Genomic DNA, 11,591 nt, shown 5'->3' with positions numbered 1-11,591 from the left:
AACTATTAATAAAAATAATATTAAAATAATGTTTAATTATTAAAAAATAATCTGACATTTCTTTTGTTTTTTTTTTTCTTTATAATAAAAGTATCTATCGAAAAATAATTTTATTTTCAAACTATACTTTATAATCAGTAAAAGATATAATCAATTCTGATCGTGTGTTGCAAGTCCACGATCCGTCGTCAAGATCGTAAAACTTGGTGAGTCAAGAAGAGACAGGTTAAAGTGAAGATAGCAGAAAATTAAGAAAGAAGGGTATAGGATTTAATACGGCACTCTCCTCACTTATTCTACCAGGCCTCTCGCCATACGAGTTTGCGCACAACAACGTGCAATTTTATTTAAGAACTCGACGCGCTCTTGTTGCGTCTGCCTGATTATCGTTATCTTGCCGAGCGATCACTTCCGGTCGTGCGTATAAACACGCCGGTTTAACCGATCGCACAAGAGAGAGATCGGCACCGTCGATCTCTCGCTGGGCGCACACGTACGATTTTGCATGCATATATGCAACGATTTTTGGGAATCGGCGCGTTACGCTGACGGGTCGATGCATCTTGCGGAACGAAAAGTTCGCCTCGAAATTACGGGCGGCAAGATTAGATGACAATCAGCTGTTATCCATATGCACGCGGCGAAAGCACGAAGAATCATGAGACACGACCGGATACACGGTCATCTCCAAAAATCGCTAACGGCGACTGATTTTCATATACAGGATGTGAACTGCTGGTAGATAACATGTAAGATTTTGATAAATTCTATTTGTGAGTACTAAATAAAATTTGGAGAAGAGAGAGAGAAAAATATGCGCTTGTACTGATCGTGTAATAATTTTAATTTAATATATTACGAATATATTAGCAATATATGTGTATATAAAAAAATTTTGAGGGAAAATATTGATTTTACATTGACTGAAAATTATTTCTCACTTTTTTTACGCATAAAATGTAAAATTAGTCTTCTAGATAGTGTCGTCAGCATTCGGCTACTTTAATATGAAAGACAGGGAGATATTAGATTTATACGAATTGAAGAAAAACTTTCTTAATTTGAGCATACAAGCTATAACAGTTTCGGAATTTTGATTTCATCTTTTTATTCTTCAATTGCTGAATAAAAATATGTTAATTCCCTCTCTACGCCGAGTGACAAAAGATCTTTCATTACGCTGGGAAAAGCTTACGCCGTCTTTACCGCGGTCGAAAGAGGCGGAAGCCGATTACGTAAATTCGTGAAAGTAGTCGAAAAACGGCGTCGTCAACTTCGTTCATTGTTATCGTTTCTTCTCTCGCTTTGCATCCAATCATAATTCTTTCGGCACACCTCATTTAATCTATTATATCGTCAGTCGAGTATCTCAACTCATTGACTTTTATATTATATTAGACATTATAATCTTTACCGCATGCGTGTTTTACGCATGCATAATTTAATTTATTTACCCATACATGTGCATAATATTTAATCTCGTCATTCACGTAATATTTAATCTCAGACGCGCAATTTAATTTTACCCGTAATATCGTCAAGTCGTAATACGCGGAAAAGTAAGATTCGCATATTGTTTCAGGGAAGTGGCTCAAGTACGTTGTTGTCTTTATACACGCGACGACGTGTACTTCCACTTATAACGTGCCATTTATTCAGGACAAGTGGCCTTACTCTTGCGCTCTGAACTCTCTCAAATAACTAATTAGGACAATGCAGAAACATCTGTCTCGCATCTGCTTTCGTGCTAAGATAATAATTAACACAGAGTTTTGTGTTATTAACTAGTTTCAACTTTCATTAATGTGATTCCCAAGAAAACTATCGCAAAATATACAATGATATGTCAAATTCTTATCTCGATATTTGAATGCTTCCATTTAGCAGCGTAAAATATTTCGAATATTGAAACGGGATATATCTTTCATACTTTTTCCCACGCAGATTAATATGAGAGCAATGAAAAGGACGGGAATTGACGCACTGACTACGACAATATCGGAATGCCCGTATTTATTCCCGGGAGGGCATCATTGTCTACAGAATGAAATGTCGCGCGATTCTTCTTTTTAACGGGAATGTACGTACGTGTAACGAGCACCCCCATCTTTCTGCATGTCTGCGTAAATTTCCGCGTACAGCGTGTATATAGGTAAGCGCGGATGAATGAATACATGCTTGTGAGGCCATTGTGCGTTGGTTCTATGTAAGACGCACACGCGTTTATGTGAAATGTGCCAACGTTCCTAACGTTTACTCTATGCTGTATTGAAATCTCAAGAGCCTTTTAAACCGCGTCGACCGACCGTGGGTGGTCCGTCCGTCCCGCTTCCATTTTCAGTAATTTACAGTTGAATGCGCATCGTTGACGATGCCACTTACTTAACGCGATATAAGCCGGGTATTTAAGCCAGACTGAGAGGATAATGCCAACTCGATTTAAACGTCACTCGGATATTTTACGCTGGTGGAAAATGTATCGTATCGACGTGTGACGTATTCGTGTATTCGTAAGCGGGCGTAAGTTGTATGACGTGCGCTTCGCGAATAATATTTATTTGCATACGCGCAGTATTCATCACTGTTTTATTGTCCATTCGTGGAATCTGTTTTTGCACAATAGGAATATTTTCTCTATTCATTCCAGAGGATCATTCTACTTCTGTTCCAATAGATATCGGCGATCGTGCGCACGATAGTTCCGCCGCGTAGCTTTATTCATAAAGGCGGAGAAATACGTGTCCTATACGTATAAAAAAAAACGACCACGGATGAACAAAAGTTTGCCAAGCGATAATAAGCGAGACGCGTGTCTTTCATAAGATATTACGAGCTGCTACCTTTATATCCGTTGAATATCCTCTCTCCCTCTTTTCGTCGGCGCACATTTATTCGTGATGGTCTACAGCTCGCGATTCTGTTTGGTTTGCCCTTCGATGCGGATTACCAGACACTCGTCCAGTCCTCGTAGAGAGTTTCTCTATCTCGATGTCGGCGCGAATACTTGGAGACTTTTGCAATTCCGTCGCTTTCCTTCCCTCTCTCTCTCTCTTTCTCTCGCAGCTAGCACACATATCTGCACAGCGAGAGAGACCGTCTATCCTTTGGTCGTGCCGCGGAAAAAGCGAGGCAATCACTTTGGGATTTTATCCGGGATTACCAACGCGACGAGGCGAGGGTGGGCGCGAGGCGTAGCCTTCGAATAAGCGAGTGAAAAGGAAGGCGACGGAAGAGTAGAGGACTCTTCGATTGCAACGGATTAAACGGAGACTTCGTCTTTTCCATCGACTTCACTCCCCCGCTGCCGCGATCGCGTCGCGTCCGCTCTTCAACTCCGTCTTCTCTGCCGCTATCCAGCTAGAGAGAAACTCCGGGGGAGCAGTGAGTACATTTACACCGTGGATTTTCCACGTGGAGAAACACGGATGGCGGAGGATCGCGTCTCCTGTACCTTACACGTATCGATTCGGATTAACGGCGACGGTCGCCGCATCGATTGTCTTCTTCGGCCACCGCGATCCGTGCCGGGACACACCGCTGTGAAGGCTTTTCATGACGCTGCGGTGGCAGCTTGTTTGATGAGATGTCCAGCTGGGCCAAGTATTGCCGCATGTACGATCGATAAAGTCCACCGTTCGTGCTCGTGTAGTTTTTTTTTTTTTTTCGCATTTTTTTTTTTTTTTTTTTTTTTTTTTTTTTTAATTTCCGCTTTGCAGCGTTACATTGACAGCGATTGCAGTTTTTTTCAAACTATGATGCGTTCTTATATAACGTTTAAAGATATATTTATATCGCATTTTATATTTATTTTATCTGTATTCTTATAATAATGATGTAGCAATAAGTGAAAAAGATAATTACACACAACAAATACGCGTTACTAATACGCGAACACGTTTTAAATTATTATTAAAGAAGCTTTTTTTAATCACACATCAACAATAAACAGAATAATAAAGTGATTAGTATGTTAATTTTGATAACAAAATATAGATATTGATATTTTCTAATACATATATTGTCACATATATGTTATAATGATCTTACATTGCTGTTATAAATGTGTTGTTTATTTTTCGATCATCGATAAATATATTGCAATTAATTAAATCAGGAGTCTATGGTTAAATTATCGATGAGTCAATTCAGTATGTCGTTGGTTTGCTCATATGTTTCTAGCCGGAAGTTTTAAAAGAGCGATGCGGGCCTTTCTAATAACTTGGAGGGGAAGTCCTACAAACAATTCTGCTCCCGCCTATTCGATACCATTGCTTCGGAAAATGGTGTTTCTAATTACGGGTATTCTAAATTTGGAATGTAACTCTAGACGTGTGTAGGGAGGCATATCCAATAATACACTATATTTTTCATGGTTAAATATATAAAAATTTAGAATAGGAAATATAGAGAATACAATCTTTAAAAATATAACATAATGTTATTTAAAAAAGTGGTGAAAAATTTATATTTTCGGGGTATTAAATTTATACGTAATACAATATTTATTATTATACGGATATGCCTTTATCAAGATATATATTTTGTGAAACCTTGATGTTACTACCATGAAATAATATATTCACAGTTCTATAGGCAACTGCAGGATCAATAAATGTGTCATGGTCATGAATGCTGGACAAACATTAGTGTTTGTCGATCCATATTAACTCATTTTAGACTACATTTTACATGCAATTATACATACAATTATGCGCAACAGAAATAGTTTATCATTATGGTTTTGTATGCAATTATACAAGGTATTATTTGAAATTATATCTAATTAAAGTTAGAATATTTAATATAATAGGACTTAAAGCTACTAGTTTTTTTTTTATTAAAAAAGAATATGATGTGTTGTTAGATTTCAAAAGTTGCAAGTCGCGATATATCAAAAATCTGACATTAATCTATTTTCGTTTGGAAAGTATATGTCAATATACCACAAAGTTATCCGATTCTGGAATTTTGCGCTGTTTTGAGCTGCCCCTTATCTCTCCTGAGCATCCAAAGTCGTGACGACGGGTGACAGCGGGTAGACGTGCGCGCTACTGGATACATCGCTGTAGTATCATGGGCATCCATTTCGGTTATACTTCAAAACAGGGAGAAGTACCTGGCAGATTTCAACCGATCCTTTTTACCGGCTTTGACAGTGATAGTCACGAACTCGATATTTTTCTCGCAATGTAATAGTATCAAACATATTGTATATAATATATACACGTATATACATATACACACACATATTTATACGTCATCCATATTCATTCAGAATTAAAGTAAAGCGTTGCGCATCTGGTAGTTTCATTTCTCAGATCGACGGGGTTCCCAAGCAATAAAGTTCAAGATATATTCGCGCGCGAATTAACAACAATTTGCTGGAACGTAAAGTCGGAGCGCAAAATAAAAGTCTTGGATCTCTCTAAAGCGCGACATGATAACGCGGATATACGTGAGGACGACTTTGATATTTCTAATTAGATTTCTGTCAAGAGTAATATCTGAGGAAAGAGATAGTCCTCGAAGGATGGTGCGTTCTCAAGTTTAATCAAGCTTCATTTCGAGCGGCGGACTTTCCAGAGCTGTAATGACAATTGTTATTATGTGGAAAGGAATTATTTACGTCCTTGCTAATTAGACGTCAGTGAACGCGCTTACCAACGTGTAAAACATCGACGTTATTTATTTTTCCTCATATCTGCTTTACATTAACCGGTATAACCGGTAAAAACAGAAAAATATATTATCCTGACATTATATTAATCGCGGAAAGATAATATTGCGGTTAAATGCAAGTTTTGCAACAGCATTGCAATTTGTTTCGTGTGATACTTTGCACCTGCACAAAAGAGTTCTATTTTGCACTACACCGCAGCGTTAAATCTGCAAAGGCAGCAGAAAATGTAGTCAGCATGTAAATGCGCTCCGCGTATTACGAGTTTAATCCTTTTGCAACAGAAGAATCCTTTTCATAAATAAAATGGAAAGAAAATCTTTCTTTTTTGCAAAAAAAAAAAAAAAAACTTTTTTAATTACAAAAAGGAAGATTCTTTTCCAGTAACGATAAGATACAAGATATCAAGAACAGAATCGAGTAGATATGCGTGGAATATAAATTAACAAAATAAGCAAGAATGATATAAAGTCGAACCTTTATACGTAATTCAACATCGAAATGGCGGAGCGTTATCTTGGATTTTGCAGTAATTGATATTGACATTGAGTCTACAGTGACTGACACTGACTCGCTGTAACTGACATTGTCTCTTGCAATTTGCAATTGTATCGGAAAACTCATTTTGTCATCTTTATTTAAATTTAAAAGAATTTGGATAATTTTGCTCCCGTAAGAAATATGCTATCTTTTCAACCGTACTTTAATAGATAGGCCGAAATAAACATCTTATCTCAAATTTAAGTATTCCGCATTGATTATTCGCATATAAAACATCTTATTAGCTTCATTTACTAACTTATATAATTTACTACTTAATTTTTATATTAATTATTTTTGATAATCATCGCTAAACTTTATTTCTGTAGTAACCATTATTGCATTTATTATTTATTTTTAGTAGTTAGTTTTCATTAACTACGTTTTACAAATTTTTATCTTTTATAGATTCACTATTCTGTTTTTCCTTTTAAGAAAATATATCCAGGAGACTGAAAAAAATATATACGCCCCCTTTCACACGCGGGGCGTCCAGGTATAGCCCTAAAAAAAATTTTTTTTTTTTGAAAAAAAAAAAAAAAAAAACTTTTTTAATTACAAAAAGGAAGATTCTTTTCCAGTAACGATAAGATACAAGATATCAAGAACAGAATCGAGTAGATATGCGTGGAATATAAATTAACAAAATAAGCAAGAATGATATAAAGTCGAACCTTTATACGTAATTCAACATCGAAATGGCGGAGCGTTATCTTGGATTTTGCAGTAATTGATATTGACATTGAGTCTACAGTGACTGACACTGACTCGCTGTAACTGACATTGTCTCTTGCAATTTGCAATTGTATCGGAAAACTCATTTTGTCATCTTTATTTAAATTTAAAAGAATTTGGATAATTTTGCTCCCGTAAGAAATATGCTATCTTTTCAACCGTACTTTAATAGATAGGCCGAAATAAACATCTTATCTCAAATTTAAGTATTCCGCATTGATTATTCGCATATAAAACATCTTATTAGCTTCATTTACTAACTTATATAATTTACTACTTAATTTTTATATTAATTATTTTTGATAATCATCGCTAAACTTTATTTCTGTAGTAACCATTATTGCATTTATTATTTATTTTTAGTAGTTAGTTTTCATTAACTACGTTTTACAAATTTTTATCTTTTATAGATTCACTATTCTGTTTTTCCTTTTAAGAAAATATATCCAGGAGACTGAAAAAAATATATACGCCCCCTTTCACACGCGGGGCGTCCAGGTATAGCCCTTTGAAAAAGGAGAAATGTGGAAGCGCCTCTCTACAGAGAGTATCGTGATAGTTTCCTGTATGGTTGTGTGTGTGCCAGCCTACACACGTTTTCGGATACTTTTACGCGATGGAAGTCATCGGCCTGTGAAATCGGGGCCCGCGCGCGTCCATTCACACGTGAGAACGCGCTCTCGATAATAACGCGTTTTAATTTTGGAAAATCTCCGCGGTCGCTTTGTGAACCTAATGATGTGTGCGCGGAAGTGCGGCGGTAAGTATAAGCTTTCATGAACCGCGTTTCGCGTGTTATCTCTCACCGGGGCGGAACTCGACCGAACTCGCTTTGTTTGCGATCTAATGTATTGAATGCACGCTTTAGCTGTGGTCCGTTTACAACGCTATCGACCGTGGCTTTCAGCTTTCGAACCAAGCCCACATTTTAATTCACTTTATCGTGAAAAGAATTTTCAATCACTCGAGATTTTATGCATTTCTTATGTAAGTGTTCCTAGCTGAATTACTGTATTTTATATGTGTTTCATATTTGCCGTTCCGTTTTGATTATTTTATTGTTCCCGCAAATTATAATCATGACTATTTCATATTCAAATACGCGCGTCCGTCGATCGCAGCTGAAAATTGCGAATCATGTGCGACGAGAAAACGAAAGAGAGAAAGAGATAACCCTTCTGACGGGGAAAAAAGTTTTTTTTTTTCACTTTCATGCAAATCCGTGCCCTGTAATTGCCGGCAGGCGAGCTGTTCTCGCCCTCTCTTTCGTTCGAAACAGGATGGCTGCGACAGCGGATCTCTGCCGGCCTCGTGTTTGCCTCGTTTGTCTTCCGATTTGGCTGGCTGTGATCAATGGCGAAGGAGAATCTGTCGTTTTCACATGGCGACGAAATCTCTGTCAAGCCGTGAAAACACGGTGAGATTTCGAGCACTGTGATGGACCCATTATCGGCGCTCATCAACAATGTGCGCCTTTAAAAATTCATGGAAATGTAATTCGCGTAGAATCTTTTTTTACCTTTTAAGATGTTCATTTTGTCGATAACTAAATTTTTATATGCTCGAATAAGCATAACATCGGAGATATAACGCTAATATTTCCAATGTTTCTTTTGACATGAGAAAACGCGCAAATATTTTCAAATAAGATCGGATTTGTTCTCCTCCCTGACTGTCTCCTTGAAGCTTTCAACATATCTGGCATCCTCCGAGAATACAGCTTGGACGAGAATTTCTCGACTGAATCGTATTCGTCTTCTTCAAACGATAAATGCTGGGTATATTGGAGACTTTCAATGCCTCCCTTGTACGCGTATCTCTGGGGTTGGCGGAGGTTGGTTTCAAGTTTCAAACAGCCTCGTGTGAGTCGGGACGAATGTTTCCCTCATGGAAGATTAACGATTGGTGGGGGGGAATGTCTCCGCTTCTTTTTCCTTACGGCGTCTAAAAGTTCTCTTCTTTTGTGTTTCAGAATTTACGCTCGATCCTTCCGACGCTCGGCACATCGGTAAGTCGTGCAATTTTAACAACTTCTTTTCTTAGACGACATTACTCTGTCAACGATATTACGCCCTCGTAGCATTACAGAATTGGATGATCTAGCGTGACGCGAAGAATCGCTGAAGGCATGAAAGATACATAATCCGTTATTTCAAGAACACATTCATTCCATAATGGATATTATTAGATAGCTACAAATGCATGTAACATTGTGCTGCTATTATCCATAAATATTCTGGATGATGTTTTTAGATAAATATAGAAAACGCGATCGTAATTTTTTAATTTAAGAACCAAGTTCTAATAATATGATTTTTAGTTCGATGCAAAACGAAATTTAAAATACCATGTAAAATTTTATTTACTAAAAGTTTTTTGTTTTTTTTTTTTTACATATAATACTCTCTTAATTTATTATGATAATATATCGATCAAAAATATATTGCACGAAAGATGTAAACTGATCGAGTGACTTGCGGAGAGATGCCAATTTTACCATACACGTGATTGCACATTGTTGAGGTGAGCCGGAAGGCTTATCTGAGGTTCGATGACTGATCGATGAGTATCGATTAGCGTCGACGCTCTCACATCGTTTTTTTAGCGTCGATTTGAAATTTAAATTGATCCGAGGGTGGCGAGAGACGAGATGAAGCCAACATATGACGCACAATGACACATGTGTAGAATGCATACGAATAGGCGCGTTTGTTTCACGGTGCGCGTGCGTTGCGCCGGATCGATCAAACGTGTATATATCGATGCAAATATATATTATCGCGCAACGTTGGCTCGCTACATTTGAACGCGGCGGTAAAAATTTTAACTTGCCGCAAACTGAGTGCTCCAGCATTGTCGCGAATTTTTCTAATTACAAACAAGCAACGCGATATTATGTCAATGCCTTATCGCTGTGAAATGATAACGTGAATTTCATTTTATATGTATTCGTGCTCGGCTGATTGAGTATTCAGTGAACGAACATAATTTTATATACACGTGGTATATATATATGTAGGCACGTTATTAACAGATCAAATTATTGAAAATAGATGAAGAGATTCTTTCATATTTTCATATGTGAAGAAAATTTTAAAATGATAAAATTGCTGCATTTTCTTATAGCTAACTAATAAAAGCCATTGCTGTTTTCACATTTTTATTAGGAAGAAATCGCTTTCATCTAATTAATAAATCTCACTATATGGAGCACAGCATAACGTATTTCGCACTGACACGTACAGTTTAACGACAGATTTTATCTTTAATCACGTGTGGAAGAGAAATTTAACTTGCACTACGCGACATTTCTCTCTATTTCTCCCTCTCTCTTTCTCATTCGTAAACGTGCATTCACGTGTGCATCGGCAGCATATGCAGTGTGAGATAGGACTTCCGACGCGCTTTTCCGACTACGTGACGTCCGGACATCCGACATCTGCGACGTACTGCTGCCAACACGTTACCGTCAGAACGGATGGGACGGCTGACCGCGATATTATTATTGCGAGCGCGAGTCTAATGTCTATCAAGTTCCCCGAAATTCGGATAAGCGCGCACCCAAGCATTATTAACCGATCTCCGTAATCATGGCAGTTTCAAGGCAGTTCGATATCGAGCAACAAAATTACTTGCACGGTAAGAAAACACCTCACCGAAGATGAACGGTTCACTGAATCACGTTTATAAGCATACCGGCTGGTACGCATCTACTTAACAGTGTATAGCTTATAGATACTATCATAATTATACTATACGATATGAAGATGATTACTAAAAGATATTTATCTCACGCGGAGAGAAAATTAAATTTATTTAAAAATTGCTTGAAGATAAAAAATGTTGAAGCTTAATTAGTTCTTAAATTAATGGAAATGATGAATCATTTGCAAATTGAGCTTTGAAAAAAAGAAAATTAATAAATCGAATAATAAAACGATACTGTGTTTCAACTAATTTAATTTGGATCAATTTAATTTGAAATAACCGCGCACTTGCTTTTCGAGAGCGTAATTTGATATAATATCTCTTTCATGTAATAGGATAATATATAAAAATATTTCAATTGCAGAAGATTAATCAATATACCGGATTCGATGGCCGATGATTTCTGTGGCCATGTATCTAGTACTGCGCGGTATAATTCCGTGGCTTGCATCGAGCCAGATGAACGAAGTTATCGGGTAGGATGGTTATATGGGGGTTGAGGTGGGAATGTCCCGATATTTGTGGAAAGCTGGCAAAGTTTCCCTCGCAGTAGTAATATAGCGTCTGCGAAAATCGATATTTGATAATCACGAAATTCCAGGGCTTGTGGCGTCATCTTTTCTTGCGAATCTTACCGCAAGATATTAAAAGAGCCAAAAAGAGAGTAGAGTCGTCTATAAATTTAAAAGCTTGGTGCGGTTTAATACAAGACGCATGATTTAATATAATAGAAAGGGCAGATATTAGAGCTTCCTCTTTCCTTTGTCTCGTAAATATAACTGCATTTTCTTTTATATATACATACATCTTTCTCTCTCTTTTTAACGCGACAATTCATTATTTTTATTTTCATTCAAACTATAACTCGAGAGCTTCCTATTTTTTGTTTATTTTTTTTTTTTTTTTTTTTTTCGGCTATAAGTAATTTGTA

At 37.0% G+C, this 11,591-nt stretch overlaps 1 protein-coding gene across 4 annotated transcripts in view; it reads left to right on the top strand.

Annotated features, from left to right (window-relative positions):
- LOC115246120 (protein tincar) overlaps positions 1-11,591 on the top strand; it is a 141,388-nt gene that overhangs the window by 26,260 nt on the left and 103,537 nt on the right. For all 4 annotated transcript variants that reach the window (XM_029824746.1, XM_029824748.1, XM_029824747.1 and 1 more), the window contains exon 3: positions 8,925-8,960. The gene's annotated coding sequence lies outside the window, so the exon portion shown is untranslated. The remainder of the gene's footprint in view (positions 1-8,924; positions 8,961-11,591) is intronic.

Source organism: Formica exsecta, unplaced genomic scaffold (assembly GCF_003651465.1).
Source record: "Formica exsecta isolate Colony F162 unplaced genomic scaffold, ASM365146v1 scaffold1387, whole genome shotgun sequence".
Lineage (NCBI taxonomy): Eukaryota > Metazoa > Arthropoda > Insecta > Hymenoptera > Formicidae > Formica > Formica exsecta.
The sequence above is the reverse complement of the archived record's forward strand: the minus strand, read 5'-3'. Positions and strand labels throughout refer to the sequence as shown.